Source organism: Eurosta solidaginis, chromosome 4, assembly GCF_040869045.1.
Source record: "Eurosta solidaginis isolate ZX-2024a chromosome 4, ASM4086904v1, whole genome shotgun sequence".
NCBI classification, from domain to species: domain Eukaryota; kingdom Metazoa; phylum Arthropoda; class Insecta; order Diptera; family Tephritidae; genus Eurosta; species Eurosta solidaginis.
Window position 1 is genome coordinate 192,479,794 of NC_090322.1, and position 19,729 is coordinate 192,499,522.

Sequence of the window (19,729 nt, forward strand, 5' to 3'; positions counted from 1 at the left end):
TGGATGCCTATATTCTCCTTCAAACCTACAGTTTAACTTAGAACTGTCGGTGTATATAAAAATACTGCCGTCAACAGCGAAGCACCGGTCCGACCACACCAAATCATCCCTGCTAGGAATGTTTACCAATTGCCTTATCGGCCAAATTAAGGTGAACATCAATTATTTCCGTTATTTTTAGCGGTGGTATTTTTTACTGTCAGGCCTATAAGACAACCTCCACTTTATCAGAATTGACTTTGACCTTCATCGGTACGCCCATATAGAAACATTATCACTGTCGTGGGGCGAGCCAGCTCAGAAGAACTTTCTTCTAATTGAAAAAACCTGTTTCTAAATTTTTGATGTTGCTTTGCCTGGAAACCCAACCCAGGATCTTCAGTAAGTAAATTATAAAAATCAACCAAAATCCAACAAAAATTAGTTTATTGCAAACGAGAGTATAGCTGATGTTGGGCAGAATTGGAATATATCTTATGTGACAATGCCAACGTTATTTCTTTAAACTGGAGACACCAGTTTGCGCTTTCCCTCATGTTATATGTATATCTGGGATTGTGTCTAAGGTCTACTTTATTTAATATGAAGCTTCCACTTGTGCGCAATAAAATTTTATTTGTGAAATTTTCTATGGAAATTCTATAAGGAAACTCGAAATTTAATTTATTCACCTAACTTTTTTTAGCCATACACTTTATAGTTTAACGAGCCGACCCCGTGCGCATCTTGCGCAATCAATATAAAAGTATCTTATCAAATATCAACAGAAACCAGCTGTTCTATCAATGAATTAAAACTTACAGCTTGCGCTGCCATCTGGCGCATGGTAGCAACTGCCGGTAATGCAGTGAAAATATTCACAATAGTGCCATAGTACAAACAGATTTCTTCGTGTGCTCACAATCGTTTATTTTTAACAAATTAATTTAATAAAATATAGCTAAACAAAAGCACTACGACCAAAATTGCCCAAAGCTCGCTAATAGCCTGAATATCCATCTTTACAACCAATACTTTATTTATAGATTTGGATTCCAAATAAGAGCGAAAAAGGGACCCGTACATAAAAACAGCAATTAGAAATAATATGTATGATAATTTGAAGCTCTTTTCTTAACAAAAATAAGCTATGATTCCTAAAGCGTTCTGGCAACACTGTATTATCAATGCACAGTTATTCTGTACCGATTAACATGTACACAACGAAGTGTCGGCAGTAATCAGTCGAAGGCTTTACGCGAAATGGTTCGGTTGATTTATCGGGTTAAAAAATGTTTAATGACACTATAAATTAAAATATTATTAAATATTAATACTAAATAAACATAAGTATAAATACATAAATTGTGTAGTTTGGAAATAATAAAAAGGCTCATTATGAAATACTAAAGCCACTAAGTGTATAAATATGTGCGAGAGAAATTAAGCAAATGATTTTTCTTAAACTGAGTGAACAAATTCAAAAAAAAAAAAAAAAAAAATAAATAAAAAATTGAGTAAAAGATTTTGTAAAATAAAATGCTATAAAATTTAATTTAAAAGGAGTCAAAAAATCAACAGCCCCAGTGAGAAAATTTGCAATTAATAATGTGCTTAATAAAAAGTGTGCACAATAAGAATAATAATTGAGTAATAGCGAGTCTTCGTCGGGCAATCAAAATGGTAAATACAGCACATGCATCAAAAGGGATCCTATATTTTGAGTCAGGCTTCTAAAAGTCCATTAGCAAATATGATATTCCATCAATTAAAGTCAGTATCAAAAGAAAGTGTACACACGTGAAAAGTAACAATATTACTTCTACTTAAGGGGTTTCTAGGTGACACAATGGAACATTTTTATACCTTCCATGTAGATGAAAGAATTGTAAGTTTTTAAAGGAGAAGAGACAGACCCACCAATAAGTATACCGAAATGATCCGGATGACGCGCTGAGTTGATTCAGCGATGCCTGTTCGTCCTTTTATCTGTCTGTTTGAAGGCAAACTAGTCCCTCAATTTTTGAGATGCCTTGATGAAATTTAGTGGGCTGGTATATTTCGATATCCGATTGATTATTTGGCGGAACCCAACGGATAGGACCACAATATCATGCATATATCCCCCATATAAACGGGGTTTTGACATTTATTAAAAGATTGAAATTCCACAGGATTTTTACATACAAGGCGTATATTGTTGTCTGAAAAAAACTTTAAGATCCGTCATATATGTATATATTATAAGTGTTAAGCGACTTTTCCTTTTTAAATAAATAATATTCTTGCCGGCTTGAGGTCCAATTTTGTAAATAAATATTCAAAAATTGTTGAGTTTTTTCAATATATTTCGGTTACCTACTTTAACCGTCTTCAGGATTAACTATAACAATATAAAGAAACATAAACAAAATAAAATAACAATTGACATCAAAACAAACATTCATAAAAACATTGTTTACATATATTATTTTAAGCGTCTTCACTGCTCAACTCGGAGTTTTGTACTGTCCGTCTGTTTGTTATCAAATGTCTGTATGAGCTCGCGCAATTATCGATGGCCGTCTTGTAGTTCCTTCTTATGCTGGTCGGTGTGTTAATTATATGTAGCATTTCCAGTGTAAATGTTTTGTTATAATTGGTTTCTTGTTGAAGTATCGTCGTTTTCTCAAAGTCTGAAAAATGGTTCTTCGTTTCACAGTGTGTCATTAATGCTGATTTTTGGTTAATAGTTTCATGGCAATATTTAAAGTCCGATTTATGTTGCGCTAGTCGAGATTTTAATTTTGCTCTCGTTGTTCCCACATATATGTTATGACATGATTCTGTTTGTTTCCATTACAAGGGATTTTATAGACAATATTACTTTTTTATGTTTTAGGAATTTCGGATTTCGTTTTGTTAATATTATTTTTCAATGTGTTATTGGTTTGGGAGCTATTTTCACTTTTCTCTATTATAGCAGTCTGATTTTGCTAGACGCTCTGATAATTTTGGTACATATGCTAGCGATTTGAATATTTCTGTTTTTTCGGATTCACGTTGACTCGTCTGTGATAAACTTCTTTTGCTTAAGGTTTTGATAACACTATCAGGAAAGTCATTACTTTTTAATATTAATTTAATTTCTTCTTTTATTTCCGTGTGGTAAGTGTCGTCTGATATTTGTAACATACGTCGTATACAGCCCATTGCTGTATTCATTATCATCTTTTTTTGGATGTTTTGAATAAAAATTGATGATTCGTCCCGTAGATGTTGGTTTCTTATACCACTTGAGCTTTAATTGGTTTCGTCGTCGAATAATAATTGTGTCGAGATAAGTTAGTTTTCCGTCGTCTTCGAGCTCTGTTGTGAATTTTATATTTTTGTCAAATTAATTTAATGCGTCAAGTGTACTTTTTACGTCATTTTCATTTATAATAGCGTATAGGTCTTCCACATATTTGGTAATGCATCTTGGTGCTCTAGTCAATTTTGCAGTTGTATTTTCCAATAATTCCTCCATTATATCTGCAATCACTGGTGAAGTCGGCGATCCCATCGGTAATCCTTTTAGGTGTGTGTATATTCACCCTTATGGCGAAGTTCACGCGGAAAAGTGTTCGCCTTCACTTCTTTTGTTCGGGTGAAATTTTTCTGCCTATCGGCAATTTCGGGCGAACAAAAGTTCACTTCGAAACAGCTGATGCTCTAATGCGAATTGGCAGTGAACAAATAATTTACTTACAATTGTGTAAATTTTGTAACCAAGCATATATTTCCTTAAAATACAAAAAAAAATATAAATAAAAAATTAATAAAATAATGTTTAGTATTGCACTTAGGTTGGTATTGATTGAGTGCGAGGCAAATATATATGTGAAAGCAATTCGGAGGCAATTAAGGGAGAGTTCTAACCCTTTGGAGCTAAATGATTCACTGTAAGCTAAAAATTACTATTTTCAGCACTTTTGAATAAAAAGTTAATTTTTTTCAATTAGCTTTCGCCAATATTACAGGTTAAAAAAGCTGACATTCTAATATTTGCTAGTTATTCTTACCAACTCCTTGCCACCATTGAAGCAAAAATTTGGAGTTCCACCAATTGTAAAGTTAGGTAAATGTCTTCGTTTTTTTCGCATAGGGAAAAGCGTTGGAAAGGACCATGAAGTGGGTCTTAGGTAATCTTGTTTCAGTGAGGTGATCAACATTTTGGAACCGTTGGTTTGTCCACAATGGATAACTTGGCCGACTGATACGTTATGAAAAAATAGAATTTACATACTTAGCAATACAGGAATTTCACTTTTTTCCACTCAGCTTCCGATTGTGCATTATTTATTGATTTATTTCTAATAATAGAACTACATATAATTATAAGAGTATCAAATTTCAAAACAAAAAATTAATTACATTTTGTTTTCCTCTTGTTCGGCTGTAAAATATAAGTGAACAAATTTTGGTTTCCCCGCTGTTCATTTCGCCCGAACAAAGAGTTGCCGATAAGGTGAAATCTTTTTAGAGCATGAAAAATTGCTTCGCCTCCCTCTGCGATAGGGTGAACAAAAACTGTGGATATTTTCGGGTGAAAATAAAACTCGCGATAAGGGCGATTGTCTCTTTAAACTTAAAATATCTGTTTTCTTCTATACAGAACTTTAATACTTCCATAAATAGTTCTTTGTCATTCTCGTGTCTTTTTCTATTATCGTAAATTTTTTTTATTATAATGTCAAGTGCTAGCTGTGTTGGTATACTGGGGAATTGGGAAACTACGTCAAAGGATATAAGTTTTTCATCGTTATAAATATATGAGTTATTTATCTTTTCTTTAAATTCTAGCGAATTTTTAATGTTATACATGAAGTTAGTCATGAAGTTTTTTCATATGTCGGCAATGAATTTACATAGGTCGTGTGCTGGTGATCCAATTCCCGAGCAAATCGGCCGAAGTGGTATTCCTTCCTTGTGTGTTTTCGGAAATCCATAAATTGGTCATATATATTGTTACGAATATTAGCAACACTAAGTGGTACTGCCATCTCTAAGCCGATGCTAAACAGTGACGTAATGCACATCAATAATTCAATCATTATGTCTACACATATGTACGTACACGCAGCGGAGAAGAGATGCACAAACACATGCAGGTATCTTATCTGAGATACTCCTAAAGGTATGCAATTATAATTGTGGAAGTGTCGCTCACACATACAAGCGTATGGGGTATGAGAGAAGCTATAAAAGTTATACATCTGTAGTTGTAGCTGAACTAACTAGTAAGTTCTAGAATTAGAAAAGCCTAGAAATATGCAACGAGGAAATCAGACAGTATAAAAAGGCGACAACAGTAGAGGCGAAAGATCAGTTTCATTTAAGCTATCAATCAGTTTGATTTAATTAAGCAAGCTGTAAGTGTTATTGTGAAGTACCTTAATAAAGGCCATTTTTCCATTATTCAATATTGGAGTTATTTATTCAACAGTTTAGTGATTCGAACCTTGGTAGAAGATTGCAAATAAATTCGTTACAATATATTTAATATATTCAGTACAACCGATTGTGCAGATGATGAGAGATGACGTAATTTCTTCCCCATTTTAAAAGATAAAAGATTGAAATTTCACAAGATGCTTACATATATATTATACGTTTTTGTCTGGAAAACTCGTCAAGATCGGTCATAAATATAGTATATATCCCGTACAACCGATTGTTCAGACAAAAAGGTTTATGGCACTTCTTCCTCATTTTAACAGCTAGAAGCTTGGAATTGCGCAGGATGTTTATATATAGAACAAACGTTGTTGTCTTAAAAAATCATTAAGATCTTTCGTATATATAATATATATCCCATACAACTGATTGATCAGATTTTATTGAATTTTTAAAATTTCAAGACATTATTGTTCAGCTCCATTCATGAAAGGTATGAGGTTGTTTGAAAATGATATGTAATAATGTCTTAATATATGGAAAAAGCAACAACAAAATTCTTACAACATATAAAGGATATGGACGAAAGTCGGAAATACTTTATTCTTTTGGTGTCAAAAGAAAGTTTACAAAATAACAGGTTGTCAATTTGCTCTACATTTGTTTTTATTATTGATTGTTAAGGATGTGGCCTGGAACTGGCAAGCATTGCTGTTGCCTCTGGTACAATTTTCTGTAAATTTTCCCAAAATAGCGGCTTTGAGCATATTTTAATACTAATGGTCTTTTTCGGGTTCAGATGCTCGATGGTTTGAGCTGTAGCGACTGCGGAGGGTGATCTAACTGCTTGGAGCTTGAGAGAACATCCGTTCTTTGACAAACTTTTGCAGTGTGTTTGGGATCATTTTGCTCCTAAAACACCCATGATTGAACCAAACTCAGTTTCTCGGCACTCACACTATTCTTATGTTCAGATAGTTTTATTTATTCATGGAACTTTCTACGAAAACAAATTTCCTACATCACCTTAGGCCAAATACGCCCACATCATTACTTGACCGCTCCAGGTTTCACTGTGTATATAACATTGCGCTTCGACAGGTGTCTTATTTATTGTTCTTCATATTTTCCTTGTTTTTTTTTTACTGACATTTCAAATTTGCTTTCAGTGCTAGAAGTACATTCCAAAAGAAGATGTGGTTATAATAGTAAAAGTTTAAGCGCTTCATTTGGTTGGGTTTGCTTAGAAAATTTTTTTCAGTGGAACTGGTCTATGTAGATCGTTCGCGATCATGTCTGAAGCATTGGCTGGCACTTACCGCCACATCTGACATTTCTGAAATATTTTTCGACAATTTCACAGATTTTTAAACAAAACTTCGCACCAGGTTTTAGCAGCACTTAGTCGCTGTGGTCTGTCTGATTTGCAACGGTTTTCCCATTTTCCTATTTTTTTTCCTTTGTCAATAAAAATTCTTACACTGTTGTGACTTCTATAAAATAAATATCTCCAATTTGGTGCAATGATATTTTAACGAAGAATAACTCGCCAAGTGCTAAGTTGTGCTGAAAAAATTAAAGTCCTTTTTCGACCAACAAAAATCACACTCTACAAGTCGCTCAGCATACCTGTTCCGATGTATGATTGGGAATCGTTGTCAGTGCCGGGAGAAGATGCGATGGTTCTTGGAGTGTTCCAGAGAAAAGATCTCCTGAAGATGTATAGTACTCTCCATTATGCCGACGGCGAGTATCGAAATACCACCTTCGAAGGTGGGCTGTATGAGCCTTACGCAGATATGATGGTAGTGCAGCGAATAAAACCCCAAAGGCTTCGCTGGCTATATCGTGTGCGGTCGACACCGCAGTTTGGAAGCAGAGGAAGAAGGATACCACCACTAAGGAGGGGAGAGGCAAGTGGAGGAAGACTTGACCTCCCTTGGTGCTCCCAAATTGCGTCAGTTATTGCGAAAATGGGATAACTGGTGTGACTTATTACGAAACGGTAAAAATCGCGTAGGCGGTAAGTGCCAATTAATGATATTTTATCAAAACTTCGAGAATGTCGATGCATAGGTTTTCTTTCATTTCTTTTCAATGTTCTTTTGCCAATATAACTAAAGATAGTGACTGCCAAAGCGCTTGAAATAGTTCATTTAATGGCGATTTATTTTCTGTTTAATATTTTGCATTCATTCTGCATAATGGCAGGGCTGTCATACTTCGTTGTTCTATTAAACACAATTTTGGACGGCGACTCGTTCATTTCTGAAAATGTTGCATTGGAACCCTACAAAAGTGCAGCATATTCTATCCTTCTCAAAACGAAAGGATAGGCGGTTCGTCGGTTAATAGAACGTGCGAAATGGGTCACACCAAAGAGTTTAAATCGTCCTCTGCTTCCATAGTCGGGTTTGGATACAAAATCTTTCTTAGTCGGAACGTCATCTTTCATTCGCATAACATGGCATAGCCAGCATAGCCGCTGCATTTTAATTCGCTTGATGTCTGCGTAAAGCTCGTTCAGCTCATCACTAAATCGTATTCGGTACTCTCCATCGCCAAGACATCGGGTAGGGGTCCATAAATCTTTCGAAGAACTTTTCTCTCGAACACTCCCGAAGCCGCTTCATCTGATATTGTCATGGTCCATGCTTCTGCACTATATAGCAGGACGGGTACGACAAGTGACTTATAGAGCATTATTTTCGTTTGTCGAGAGAAGACTTAACTTTTCAATTGCTTACCTAGTCTAATGAAGCATTTATTGGCAAAAGTGATTCTTCGCTGCATTTCGGAGCTAATGTTGTTGTTAGAGTTCTGTTCTGCCATAAAGAAATCCATAATTTTAACTGTGCGCATGTATGAACTTTTGTAATGTCGAAATATTTCAGGGTAAGATGTTCATGTGGAAAAGAAAACAGTGTAATTCGTCTGCCATTCAAAGCCGGGGTCTGTGTAACGGTTTCTGTACCACATGAATCCCAATTTCTACACTTTCTTTTCACACTAAACATATGAAGTATTTGCGCTTTTTCATCCATAGACTTTTTTGTTGTGGGTGTCTTGATTCTCCAATAATTTGATCAGAATTATATATTATTTTCAAAAATTATAAAATGTTCCATTGTGTCGCGTTTTCTTCTCTGGAAAAAGTGTTATGCTTTTTGTACGCCTCGTAAGGGTTGTAAATACGTTTTGTTCTTTTCTAAGAAGCGTTGCGCCTTGACGCGGTATTTCGTTCTTTTGTGAAAATTGTTGCCTGCTCAAAACGCAAAAGCATTTCACTTTTAGGCTAAGTTTATGATCGAGCGTCATCGCATCGCGCGATGCGATGAGAATCGCTGTTAGCGATAAATTAAATTAGTGCATATGGAGATGTTTATGACAAAGCGATTTAGCGTAAAGCGAATTGAGCGATTACAAGCGACAAAAGCGACGAAAATTTGCAACCAAAATATTTTCATTCAGTTGAGCGAAATTAGCGGAACAATATGGATATTTTTATTGAAAAGGTACGTGACAAGCAGTGCTTGTGGAAGTTGCGTCATGCAGATTATCACAATCGCGATTGTATGCACTTGGTTTTTTTTCTTATGTATACTTTTTAAATATTTTTTTTGCAACAAATAGCTACGCATGTTGCTTTCTCTATACTGCCACAACGTGAATAAAAAGATGTTGAGTTATATTGTTGAACATTCCATCGCTTGCGATTTCGCTCTACTATAAACACTCAATCGCCAGCGATAACGCTAGCGAAAATGTAACAAGCGATGGAGCGTTTCTCGTCGCATCGCGCGATGCGATTACGCTCGATCATAAACTTAGCCTTAACCTGCATAAAATAACGGTGTGGCAGTGTAACTCTGCTAAATCAGCTGATCGTGACAATTTATTTTGGTAACTTCAAACATTTTTAGCCAAGAAATTGAAAGAGAGGAAATCATTGCTCATGAATTTATATTATTATTGACAGCGCGTTTATGAAAATCAGCTGATATGTTTTTGTTTTTTTTTTTTTCATACACTATAAAAGTGGACAATTTTCTTGGGTAGGAGTAACTCTATTAAGGTTTTACCTTTTACTGAGGCAATATTTTTTTTCAGAAAAGAAAACGCTTCAAAATTGTTACATTCGTCGTTTCTACACTTTCTTTTGGTACTGACTGTACATAGACAGACAGACCGACCGACTGAACAGAATTCTTAAAACTGGTGACTCGGCTTTCTTATTATTCTTATAAAATATCGATAATTTTACAGCTACGGGTATTGTTCAAAGAATGAAAATATTGAAGCTCTGCAGTGAACACACACAGAGAAAAACTATTGTACAATTAACTTGAAATCGCGTATACCACAACTAAAACTTCATCATCTTAATAAATAATAACTAAATTAGGAAATAAATTGCCTAAGCTTTGTTTCCATTTTCGAGCATAAATTGTGTAATTACTTTGGTACGACGTACAAGTTTCTTGGGCCCCATAACAAATTCCTTAACTAAGTCAACTTTGTTCGATTTACAATTGTTTTTTCTCTGTGTGCATGTCTTGCTATTTGAACAAGATTTTTGAATTATTTTTGCGCAAGTTGATAAGAAAACTTATTCTTTAGAAAGCTTGTTAACCTCTTGGCGAGTTGATGATTTAAAAAGTATTTTTTTTTTAGTAAAAATATATAAAAGTAGAGCTCACAGAGTGGGTTACTCTTTTATGAGAAGGAGAAGTGATAAAAAGTAACCGATTTTTGTTCATTATCTTTTCAAAACGATTATTTTGGGATTCCGTTTTAAGCTCTAAAACGATTTTTCCACTTACGGTGGAAATAAAAAAAATTTAATGAATTCTTTCAAATAATAAATTATTTATTTCTTTAAAAACAACAAGGTAACTGATGGCTCACGCCTCTGTAACCTAATGGAAACTACATAAGCAACAAAAGGTAACTGGTATGTATAAACCGCCGAAACTGATACCATCCAAGATTGGCGGCGAACGTCTGCCTTTTAGTGATAAAGTCAAGTATCTGGGCGTTATTTTGGATGAAAAACTACTCTATGGTGATAATTAACAGATCGGGTAAAGAAAGCAACAACTGCGTCGTTTAGATCGGATCTAGACAATCATTTTGCGCTCATTATAATTCTACTATATGCCACGAAACTGAAAGGCCTACGAAAAGTTCAGAGGATCAGAAGCGCGCTCTTATCTTTACTCCGACGGTGGCACTCAACACTGCTTCTGAGACCGCTAGATTTGGAAGCGAAGAAAATAGCCTTTATCGTGGTCTTGTGTATTAGAGATACTGGCAATTGGCAGAATGGGGGAAGTGGTAATGAACTTCAGAAACATTTGCACTAGAAATTACGCAGTGTGAAATCCAACATGACAAAATTAGCCAATGGAACCTGATTTTCAGGGACCAATCAACAATTTCCCCGATGGCTGTAAGTTTGACGAGAAGTTGGGGATGCTATCTTTTTACCGGACCTGGGACTAACACCTTCCTTTGCCTTCCCTAATATTGTAGCATATATCAAGCCGAAATCTTAGCAATATGTGGGAAAAGGGTGATAATTTTCTCGGACAGCCAGACCACGCTAAAAGCTGTGGACTAATGTACAGACAACACAAAGTCGATTACTGAATGCCGCAGATCTCTTAATTAGATGGCCGAGCACTTCAGTATAGGGGGATATTGAATGTTGAGCGGATGAGCTGGCTAGGCAGGCAACGGCCACGCACACCGTTCCCCAAAATGATTCGGTAGGTATAACTATGGCTTGTTTTAAACGCCATGCGAGAACAAATCCTATAAGCAAGGCAAATATGCACTGATTATGATCTGATCAGTGCTTCCTACAAGCCGGTAATCAGGGTTGGTTTGGCTGTTCTACGATAAAGGACGCACTAACACTCTTTTAAATAAAAAATAAATACAAGGCGGGACCTCCGAATAGAATTTAGGCCGAGATTTTCCTCGAATTTGCATTGCGCTCCTTTTTAATGTTTTCTACAAACTTGCCGGACTGAAACCTACGTGTTTTACAGATGAAAGAGAAGACTAGTTTCACTGAAAAGCTTTTCATAGCAGAAATATACTCGGAGTGTTGGCAATGTCACTGCCGAGGGGCGATCCCGCTTAGAGAAACTTTTTTCTGATTGAAAAAACTTGTTTCTCAATTATTGATGTTGCTTTTCCAAGGAGTTGAACCCAGGGTCTCCGGTGTGGTAGGCCCAACACGCTACACTCTTTTAGCCCTGAATAAATCAGAGCTGTCGTCCCTGGTAATAGTTCTCTTTGGAAACTTCTCACCCAGTCCTTTTATATAAACCACCCTAACCTTATTCAAGCAAACAAATTTTGACTATTGTTTTCATTATTACATACAACGCCACAAGCTGTAAAAACGTGAACGGGCAAAGGAAACAATTATCACTACACTATCTGACAACGTAATCGAACAGAGGAAGCATATTTCTCATTCAGCTAGAAGATAGGCGCCTAATTAAGTGGAAACAAGACACGTCAGGACAAGCGAGCAGCTTCAAATGCTAGATGCTATCATGACAATTTTTTTAGCAAATACGATACTTGACGAAAAGTTTGAATATCAGGGCGAACTCCTGCAGAACTAATAATTGTGTCCGTTTAACCGAAGTATGGGGTTTGCTTAAGCTATAAAGGGAAAATTCTCCTCATTTTTAGATAGGGAGATGGCAAGTCCGATACCCCAATTCTATACTACCGAATCCTGCAAGAGTACTATTTATCATGCACAAAGAGCTTATACGTAAAGTCATTTTTTCGGCTTCGAATCGAAAATGAGTAAGGAACTGCCTGCATGCAGCTGTGTCTGAATTCATGTTATCCACAAAGCTTATATAGTCAAGCCAAATAACTCTCACCAGAACTATTAGCTGAGTCAGTATTGGGAGCAATTCGAAACCAAACCTAATGTAGGGAATGAAAATTCTAGCAGCAGATATAAACAACTCGGAAACAGTCGTTCAAAAAAGCGCGAGCTTGAAATTGGCATTCGCACACGCGACATAGGTTCAAACCTCTGTCGTCCGGATAAAAAGGTGGTCTTGCCGCGAACGAGGGAAGAACGAAGTACTTGCTGTCATCAAAGAAGTATACGTTTTGCATCTATATAGCTACGGAACTATTGGCAGAAAAAAGCTCAAAAATGTGAAGACCTTGATCTCACGGAAGCCATGCAAACAAATGCCGATGACTGTGTTGGCTAGATGGTGTTCTGCGGATGGATGCTCGGAAATCGTTACTATTGTTACCCGAATTTGGCAGCAGAATAACGTGAACTTTAACGGAATTGGAAGAAACTAGATGGGGGAGAACATTTTATATAATATGATGCTCCAAATTTGAGTTGACTATTTGTCCATTCGGAAATAAGAGTTTAATGGGGAATATTATCCAGCGAGCTCTATTGGCTACAATTTTTCCAAAGTTTTTTATCTTTACTAATACACATTTAGCTAGAAGAAAGTGGAGGAAAAAGGGTGATGATCAGAGGGTAAGACAGGATAAGACGAAAAAAGGGGTAGAGGAAGAGAGAAGTAAATGAGATAGTAGAATGATGAAATTGAGTTAGAGTGAACGCAACGAAGGGCAGGTAAAATGGAAAGCAAGACGGTGAGCATAAGGGAAAAGAAGCAAAGACGAAAGGACAGATGAAGAGAGGTTTTTTTATGGTTATGAATACTTGAAAATCCATCCGCATACTTAATTGAATTGGGATATCTCCAAGACAATTTTGCGCTTAAATAGACAGGCCGAAGAACATGGCTAGATATACTCAGCTCATAATCTTAATCATTATGTAAATCATAAATACCGGGTCAAATTTGATATGCTATTTCATGTTAATGAAAGTTAAAGCAACAAAATTTCACTTAAAATAACCAAGTAACACCACAAAAAGAATCCCATAATTAAAAGCATTTTACTTGATATCTGAATTTTTACTTTTTTACTAATGTATGTAGATTTGTATGCCCGCTCGTGCGTGCTTAAGTGAAAGCAAATAAGTAAAGTAAACAAAAAAGAAATAACAAAATATCCAAGCAAATAAAAGCTACCCAAGTAAGTCAAAAGGACACGTGAATTTCAAAAAAAAAAAAAAGCACAAAGAACGAAAACCCAAAGAAGGCGTCAAAATTGGAAATAGAAGTGAAAACACAAATATATCTACGCAGACAAAAGGAACGCAATCAAAACGATAAAAAATAAGGCTATTATTTATTAAACAAACTACTTTGTTTTGGACAATGTCAACAGAATCAAAATGGTTATTATTTAAAGAGAAATTGTTACAAAAATTAAAATAACAAGTGAAGGTGGCTAAGTTCGGGTGTAACCGAACATTATATACTCAGCGTGAACTTCAATTGCACATTTCATTTCAGATAAATTAATTTTCTACATAACACGTGGCACCGCCCCTTTAAAAGAAAAATGTCTCCCCATTTCCTCTTACAATAAAACTTGATAAGTGGAATATCATTGATTCAACACTATTTTTTGCTAAGTTATAGGTTATTATTCTAGTCTACGACCCTTTTAAACCTTTTGTTTTATATTTAAATTGCCGTGGTCTTTAACCGATCCCGTCTATTTTTACTAGAAATATTTTCTGCTATAAGGAAAATATGTGTACCCAATTTTGTTACGATATATAAATTTTTCTTCGAGTTATGGCTCCCGAAACATTGAAAAATGCTTAGACAAAAAAGGGGCGGTGTCACACCCTTTTTTGCAAATTTAAGTGTTTTCCAATTTAATGTTATAATTCAATTTAGAAAGTAAAATTCTATTGATAAAAAGCTCTTTTTAGCTAAGATATAGCTTATTATTTCGGTCTACGACCCTTTTAAAAATCTTTTATATAAAAGTGGGCGTGGTCTTTAACCGATCTCATTCATTTTTTTTAGAAATATTTCCTGCTATAGGGAAATATGTGTACCCAATTTTATTACGATCCGTTAATTTTTCTTCGAGTTATGGCTCCCGAAACATTGAAAATTGCTTAGTCATAAAAGGGGCGGTGCCACGACCATTTTTCTAAATTTGAAGTTTTTCCTATTTATTGTTATAAATCCACTTGGGATATGAAATACCATTGACATAAAACTCTTTTTTGCAAATATATAGCTTATTTTATTCGTCCACGACCCTTTCAAAAATCTTTTATATAAAAGTGGGCGTGGTCCTTAACCGATTGATTTTTCTTCAAAGCATTCCTTATAGTAAACGCACCCTCTCTGCTGAATTTTATTACGATAGGTGTAACGATTTTTGATTTATGATCAATAATATTTGTAAAATTGATTTTATCACAAGTGGCCGGGTCCACGCCCATTTAAAAAATTTTCCAAACTTTTATCCAGAGTCTCAATATCAGTCCACATGTCAAATTTCAATACTCTAGGTGTATTATTTACTATATTATCAGGTTTTTTGTGTTTTCCAAAATCTAATATATAAAATTCTTCTGTCACGGTGTTAGAGGCTTAACTCCTCCGAAACGGCTGAACCGATTCTCATGAAATTTTATGAGCATATTGGATAGGTCTGAGAATCGGCCTACGTCTACCTTTTTTTCGCTACGTGCCTAGGGTCTTGAGATCAAAACGTAGACCCGGGTACCCCTAGAATGTGTTTATACAATATGGATATCAAATGAAAGCTGTTGATGAGTGCTATAGTACAGGATAATTTCCATACAACTGGGAGCCTGGGGTCTCGAGGGACCCTACTTGAGAGAAGAGAAAAGAGAGAAAAACTTGGGAGAAGAGAAAAGAGAGAAGGAGACTGAGAAAGAGATAGAATGAGCCGAACATGGAAATGAAGCGAAAAAGACGGAGGGAGTAATAAAAAGATTAGGAAAAAGTGTAGAGGGGTAGGGCGGAAAAAAGCTTATTAAAATGTATGCAGATAGGCCAAATTTAGGGCAGAACAACGTCTGCCGGGTCTGCTAGTTTTATATATATAAAAAGTGGGCGTGGTTATCATCCGATTTCGTTAATTTTCAATACCAATCTGTTCTGGGTCCAGATAAGCTAGTGTACCAAATGTGGTGAAGATATCTTAATATTTACTCAAGTTATCATGCTAACGGACGTACGGGCGGACGGACGGACGGACTGGTGGAAGGACATGGCTCAATAAGATTTTTTTCGATACTGATAATTTTGACATATGGAAGTCTATATCTATCTCGATTCCTTTATACCTGTACAAACAACCGTTATCCAATCAAAGTTAATATACTCTGTGTGGAAAGCACGCCGAGTATGAAAATATGTGGTTAACAAAATAAAAATTTAAACGAAAAAAAAAGTGTGAAAAAGGCAGCAATCCGAAAAGTGTAAAAAATAAACAAAATATCAAACGAATCGCCCATTTTCAAAACCGGCCATCTCCACTCAGCATTTTATTAAATATTGCTAATATGGACATCTATTTTTAATTTTTAACTTAATACGAATCTATATTAAAAACTGTAAAAATTTACAAATTATGACAATAAATGCACGTTTTTTTGTTTATACGTACTTCCAAAAATTTCGTTTATTTAATTTTTGAGAAAAATGCAAAAAACTCCTAAGAAACCTGATGATAATAAAAATGCATATTAGTAATATTAGTAAAACAATCGGTTTCTTATATTACGCGTAAAAAATTTTAAAATAAATTTGAGATGGTGCTATGGAGTTAGCCAGATTTGAAACTAAACTATGTGGATATGGTCAGTTTTGAAATTACCTGCCGATATCTATGGCCTATATTAGCGTAAGTAATAGGCCAAACATACTTTAATTTATTAACCGATAATACAAGTAAAACGTATACATTTTTAAATTCTATTTAAAAACTTAACAATTTAACTAAATTGAATAACAACTTTAAATCTGCGAAACACTCTAAACTATTTGTTTGCAAATGAAACGTTCATAAACGAAACCAGTCTAAAGCTTACTGACACAAAATACGTCGTGTCCAGTGTTGCCAGAAGAGGAGATGAAAAATCTATAGTTTTATAGAAAAAAATCTTCACTTGAAGTTTTAGGTAGCAAAAAGTCTTTTTTATACCCAAAAATATTCACTAAATGATTCTTTAGGGCTGTTTTACAGGAACCGATTTCCTGACCTACTTTATTTAGAAAATTATAAAACAATTGATTGAACCTCAAAAAATCGACCGGAAAATCGACTCGTGTATAAAGGGAATAAACTTTAAATCTATTTCCCCATAGGAACTTATTGAAATGTTCATCTAGTATTACGTAAGCAAACCCCCTTCCATTCTTCTAATAGGTTGAATCCGTTACGAAACTCTCAACTTTGTGTCATCCAATATTTTCATATGATACCTGTTAACTAATGATTACTGGTAAAAATTTAAAAAATTTAAAATAATAGTTTTTTAATTATTTTTGATCAAAATTATTTAATAATTATTTGTTCCTGAATAGAAGTTAAATAATCATTACCAACGAAAAACTCGCCTAATCAATTGATAACTTATCGTTATTACAATTTAAAAGGTTTGAGATAGATAAAACATTGGGGTGTAAAACACGTTAATTTGATAGAAAAGCAAATTTTTTATAAGTCAATTTTATTGGCCACCGTTTTGGCTACTTTATTTTGCGGTGAAAACCGCCAACTAAGTAAAAATATAACTTATGTCTTGAACAGGTCAGGTACATAAATAGTGTAGTACTTACGAAAATGTTCACTGATAGAAATAGCGTTTGGCTTTGAAATAGTAGTGGTCTTAACGAGATACATATGAAAATCTTCATTTTGAAGATTTTTTCAGAGCAAATTTTAAAAATCTAAAAAACTTATTTTAATTACCGATAATAATATTGATATAATAGTTAACAGCGGGAGAACTGCTATACAATCAAAAATCCAATGCTACTAAGCTCGCAAGCGCGCCTATAAATATTCCACACAATTAAGGTAAAAAAGCATATAAAGCCCAATTCTAAACAAAAATTCCGTGCGAGTGTTTTCCCTTCTCCCATTCTTCGTATTCTAAATAAAAATTCCTTGTGAGTTTTTTCACTTTCCTCATATTCTGAACAATGTTCGAAAAAGCGGAAACCGGTTATGAGAGAAAAGTAGGTATTATGAATGTGAATGAGAGGGAGATTTCTCTGCCATTTCTTAGGAGTTCCTTCACTTGCTAAATTAAGGGGAATGCATCAAAATAGTTAAAGGAAATTTGTGCTAAAATATGTACATTCTACCACAATATTCTTTATTTTAAGTCGAAATGTGTATCATAAGCATCGGAAGAGCTCTTGGTATATTTGATTCAGCCATCCAGAAATTGTGCAAGGACATTTTAAGAAGGCTTAAATAGATTTCGGCATATGAAGAAAGACGAATTCAACTCGACTTGGCCGCCAGAAAATTGCTTTGCTGAATGGAAGCAGGCAACTCGGGCGGATTTGTGTTATACCGCCGTCTTCATCTTCTTATGCTCCTCTGTTGATGTTGTTGCACCAATTCATTACTAATTTCAGTGAATACACCGTGAACTGTGTATTGTTTATATTTTATTTCTTAATTTCAAACAAATTTGCAACAATAATTATTCCCCAATTATTGTTCTCCCTAGGAGAAAAGAATTGGAGGAATTTTTCTTCGGGAATAACAAAATTGCGAATTGCTATTGGTTGGAGATGGCCGGATGTGAACGTAAGGCACCATTAGAGATGGCCGATTTTGAAACTAAGGGCAATTTGAATAGAGTAATTTGGCTTTAATATGGCCGGTATTGTTAAGAAATTATTTTAATATTAAATACAGGAGATGTTTTAGAATATAATGTGATACTTAGCCTTAGAAAATTAAATTTTGGAGATGGCCGGTTTTGAAAAAAGAGCAAAAATATAAAACAGTGTAACGCAGTAACAACAATTTCCGTATAACCATATGAATATAGTTTTTCATAAAAAAAATGTTTTTCGTATGCATGTAGGAATTTTTTCTATGCTCTATTTACTTATACACAAAAAAAAAATTATACAGCAATAGATCAGCATGGCCAATGGGGCGTATGAGTAATTAAATAAATATCAAACATTGTTTACGCTCTAAAAATGCAGTCATAAAGTGAATCGCGTAGTAATTAATTATGTTCAACATATGGCTAAATGAAAATTAATAAGTGAGTTAATTAGTCTGCCGAATATTTAATTAAACACTTCATTCGTCTCGCATATGTATATGAAAAATAGATGAGCTGGTGATAGCGCTGACAAATTAGAAACAGCAAGCTCTGAGGTGAGTGAAAGTCTATTTTAATATTATTAAGTATTATAATTAGTTTTTAAAGTGGCCACCCAAAGTGTGATTGCCAGTTTTATGTATATGCATCTCCTATAATCCCTCAATTTTTGAAATATCTTTATAAAATATTGTGAGCGGGTATATATTAAGGTGTCCGATTAGGCATTCGTCGGAACAAGCTGGATCGGATCACTGTGCCATATATCCCCCATACAACCGATTTTTCAGAAAATAAGTTTTTTTATATCTTCCTCAATTAATGAGGCACTTTTCATTTTCCAGATGCTTTCGTATTGTTGTCTGTAAAAATTTTAGAGATCTGTACTACACACATATATACAGTATTGTATGGGGTTTAACAACCGATGGTTCAAACCAGAAGCTTATCGTAATTTCTGCCCCATCTTAACAGCCAGAAGCTTAAAATTGTATAGGATGATTACGTATATGGTATATATTACTGTATGAAGGCATCGTATAAATCGGTCGTATATACAATTTAACATATATCCCATGCAATAAATTTTTCAGTTAGGAAATTTTTGTACTCCATGTTAACAGATAGGAGCTTAAAATTTCACCAAATGCTTACGTATGCGGCACATACTGTTGTCAAAAAAATTGTGGATGTCAGTCGTATATGGGATGTTCCATCGTCACGGGTGGAACATTTAATAATGCCCAACGGATTAATATCCTCCAAAGCCGACCGGCGCGGGGAGCGCATCAACATGATACACGTATTTGTTTTTGCCGATTTGTTGATAGGCCGAGGTTTGTTAAGCGTCGAGATCTAAAACTGCTCTGCTACAGAATAAAAATCATCAGCTGAGTATACATAACTGTTAGGAATTATACATGTACATACTGCATTGATAAATAAGTGAACATGTTTAGTTTATTTGATTTTTTTTATTCTGTTACGAGTTAAGATAGGATAAGACAGTTTTCTTTATGGTAAAAAAAGAATCCTTATATCAAATGAATTAGA

At 34.8% G+C, this 19,729-nt stretch overlaps 1 protein-coding gene across 4 annotated transcripts in view; it reads left to right on the forward strand.

Annotated features, from left to right (window-relative positions):
• The first annotated feature begins 1,245 nt into the window (after positions 1 to 1,245).
• Positions 1,246 to 19,729, forward strand: part of LOC137250822 (uncharacterized) — a 345,007-nt gene continuing 326,523 nt past the window's right edge. Inside the window, exons 1-2 of one of the 4 annotated variants that reach the window (XM_067784380.1) lie at positions 1,246 to 1,662; positions 18,428 to 18,732. The gene's annotated coding sequence lies outside the window, so the exon portion shown is untranslated. Of the gene's footprint in view, positions 1,663 to 13,581; positions 13,718 to 18,427; positions 18,733 to 19,729 lie in introns of those variants that run through there. The other 3 variants (XM_067784381.1, XM_067784382.1, XM_067784383.1) reach the window with 3 other exon arrangements.